Below are 3,516 nucleotides of genomic sequence, written 5' to 3'. Positions count from 1 at the left end.
ATGATATGTGACAATTGTAGGTTGCCTTTTCTAACTTGGAGAAATTATTCATCGTCTGCATAAATACCCTGAAGATGTTGTGGCACAACCAACTCGTTCCATATTCCTTTTGCAAACTAAACCAATTGCATGTTGATTGATGTGAAAATTTAATGAACATTTTTCCGCCTAATATGTTGAGAAGACTCCAGAATCTTGAAGACTTGCAGATAAGAAATTGCAATTCGGTAGAAGAGGTATTTGAGGTTAGACAGGCAAATGTTGATGAAATATATGAGAAGGGATCCACTCAGTCGAAGTTCCTGAATTTAGTTAGTCCACTGAAACTAAAGCATGTATGGACTTCAAATCTGGAAGCCATTTCAACATTTCAAAATCTGCGTCAAGTTGAAATTTTTAAATGTAAAACTCTGAAAAGTCTTTTTCCAATCTCGGTGACCAAAAGTCTTGAACAACTTGAGAGTCTATGTATAAATGATTGTGGATTAATGGAGGAAATTGTTGCTTTGGAAGAAGAATTGGAAATAGCAACTAAATTTGTGTTCCCACGAATAACCTCTCTAAGTCTTCAATTGTTGCCTGGACTCAAGTATTTCTATCTTGGAAAGCACACTTCAGAGTGGCCATCATTGAAAATTTTGACGATACACAAATGCAACAAAGTGAGGATTGTTGCTTCGAATGAATTAAGCTTCCCAAATACATATGGGTTGGACCATCATGTTCCAGTTCAGCAACCCCTCTTTCTTATTCAAAAGGTATGGATTTGTACTTGTTTCTTTGTTAACATGGATATCCAAGAAATTAAAATTAATAAATACTTAAAAAACTAGTTGGCCTACCAAAAAACAAAAAGACTAGTCAGACTACCTATAAGTAGTTGGATTACAGGAGCGTAATTTCTAGCTGTACCATAGTTGTGTGTGTGTATATATATTTTGGATATAGTACCATAGTTGTGTTGAAGCTATTACATACTAACTTTTAACTGAGCAATTCTTGCTCAAACAAACATAGCTACATTTAGCCAACCTCCAAACAAACAAACAAAAAAAAAAAAAAAAAAAAAAAAAAAAAAAAAAAAAAAAAAAAAAAAGGCTATATTAAGTAAATGCTCGGAACAGAAAATTAGATACGTATTGGGTAAGTCCATGACCACTTAATATTATATATATATATATATATATATATATATATATATATATTGTTTCACCAAAAAACCAATAATTTTTAGATTTCCTTTTTGGAAAATTTATGGAAGACTCAATTGAGATGTCCAAATGATAAAACCTTATATAAAAAGATTTTCTTTCAAACTAATTAGGATTCATATGTAGTTATTAATTTCTTTAAATTAGAATTTCTTTAGTAGATTCCAATTAGTTTAATTGGTAAAATATTTTGTTCTTAAATAAGAGATTTGAGCTTGAATCTATTTACACTAAAAATCAATTTAGTATCTTGAATTGATCGATGGGATCTTTTTTTATCTTTTATTTTTCCAAAAAAAAAAAATTAAAAAAAAAATCGTGTGCATTCATATACTCATACTTTTGAAAGTGCAAAAGAGTGGTGGTCAAAGCAAAGTGAACTGTTACTAGAGGAAGATGTGAATAGCGCCATAAAAAGATTTTGGGAGGAAAACTATGATCCATGCGTGCAACAACTATTCACTGAGAAGGTAATGTTCTAATGCTTTTATTTTATGTAATTTTTAAAAGCATTTTCATTGGAGTAGACATAAGGAAAGTGGCATGTGCTGTGGACCCAATGGTCACATATCCTTTTTTTTGAGAAACCAATGGTCACATATCCTAATTTCTAAGGTAACAAAAGGTTATTAAATATATGCGTAATACTTGCAATTCTTAATATTGCTTTGTCACTTATGGTCGCTAATAGGTACAATGCACTGGAATAGTAAATATTTTTATAAAAAAAATGATATATATTTAATTATTAAGTATTAACAAATAAAAAGTTCCAAAAAAAAAAAAAGTCAAATTATTGTATGAAAGAATATAGCTAATTTAGTTAAAATTTGTTAGGAGAACATCGAACCTAATTTAATCAGAGTTTGTTTGATATTGGATTTCTTTATATATTAAATTAAAACAGTGAGTTTCACTTAGTCTTAAGTTTGGCTTCAAAAATAAATAAATAAATGACAAATACACACAACACTTTGGCTTTTTTATTTTCTTTCAAATTACCGATTTGTTCACTTATATAATTCCCTCAACAACAAATAAAAGCTGACTTATATAGATTTCCATTTTATATATGAACTTATATTTCTTCTATCTTGATGAAAATGCTCGTCTCTCCTATACGTAATCACAAAATGATATTACTTTTTTACATAAGTATTGTATCATTCATTTATATCACTGAATCACTGAAATATAAACAAAAATTTAATCTTCTTAATTCGTTATTTTTGCTTCTAAGGAATTTGGTTTGAAAAGTAATGATATTTGTTCTTGTGCTTGTGAATCTTTTGACTTTGGTGTCAATTGCATGTATATTTGGTAGATAAAAAATTAAGAATAAGATTATTTATTTGATTATGATGTAGTGTTGTGTTGTTTTGGGATTAATTTTCTTTCATCTCATGTTTTTGGATTAATTTTTCATTTGGGCCATTAATTTGAACCTCTTTTATTGAAGACTGATGCAAGCACAAGTGAGGCCGAAGAGAAAAATGGTGTTGATAATGACTCAAAGGAAGATTGATCTTTTAATTTATTAATGATTCAATTATAGAACATTATAATAATTTAGATTGTAGTTGTTCAATGTAGGTTCTATTGTTGAACGTGTGAGGTAGTCTTTTTCTTTTTTGGGGGGTGTGAGACTTTATTGGATTGGACCAAAAAGTTTGCCAGAATGTATTGGTGTGTTATGTATAAGGTTGAGACTCATATAGACTCATAGTACCTTTGTCATGGAGCTTTGGAGCTAAGACAAGGCTATTATATAGTCCAAGAAATCATACGAAGTTTTATTAGTGAAACTGGTAGTTTCGTACATAGACAAATTAATGGATTGTTTTAATCAAGTAGTGCATTTTGTACTCATCCTTGCTCATCTTTTAAGGAGTGAAAAACATATAGTAGGATCTCTAACTAATTTCTCAGGAGTGAAAAACAAATACCTCTTATTTTGTAACTATGATAAACTACTAGCGGTATCAATAAAGGAGATCTTGAATTTGATACCTTTATATGTAGGACCTAAGATTCATAAATAAAATTAGGACATTCACCCTGTAAATAATGACTCTTTTAAGCCATGTTGTAGGTATTTAATTTCAAATTTTAATTATACATGCTTAAGAGGGAACCAACTAAATGAGACCCATGTTAAAAAATGGCTAAGTAGTACAAGTAGAGGTCAACCCATCATATTAGTTGAGTTTAGGTGCTTAACACCATCCCAAGTTTTTACCCAATCTTCTTACTTATATGATTGGTCTTCAAGTGTCTCACACCAAAACTCAACTCTTAATAGTGG

The 3,516-nt window shown here is 29.7% G+C and overlaps 1 long non-coding RNA gene across 1 annotated transcript; it reads left to right on the top strand.

Moving 5' to 3' along the window:
- The first annotated feature begins 1,577 nt into the window (after positions 1-1,577).
- Positions 1,578-3,076, top strand: LOC115978994. The gene is made up of 2 exons (XR_004088913.1): positions 1,578-1,681; positions 2,671-3,076. It is a non-coding gene; the product is annotated as an uncharacterized LOC115978994 (long non-coding RNA).
- Positions 3,077-3,516: the final 440 nt, after the last annotated feature.

This window comes from Quercus lobata, chromosome 3 (assembly GCF_001633185.2).
Source record: "Quercus lobata isolate SW786 chromosome 3, ValleyOak3.0 Primary Assembly, whole genome shotgun sequence".
NCBI lineage: Eukaryota > Viridiplantae > Streptophyta > Magnoliopsida > Fagales > Fagaceae > Quercus > Quercus lobata.
Note: the sequence above shows the minus strand (reverse complement) of the source record. Positions and strands in the feature narration are given on the sequence as shown.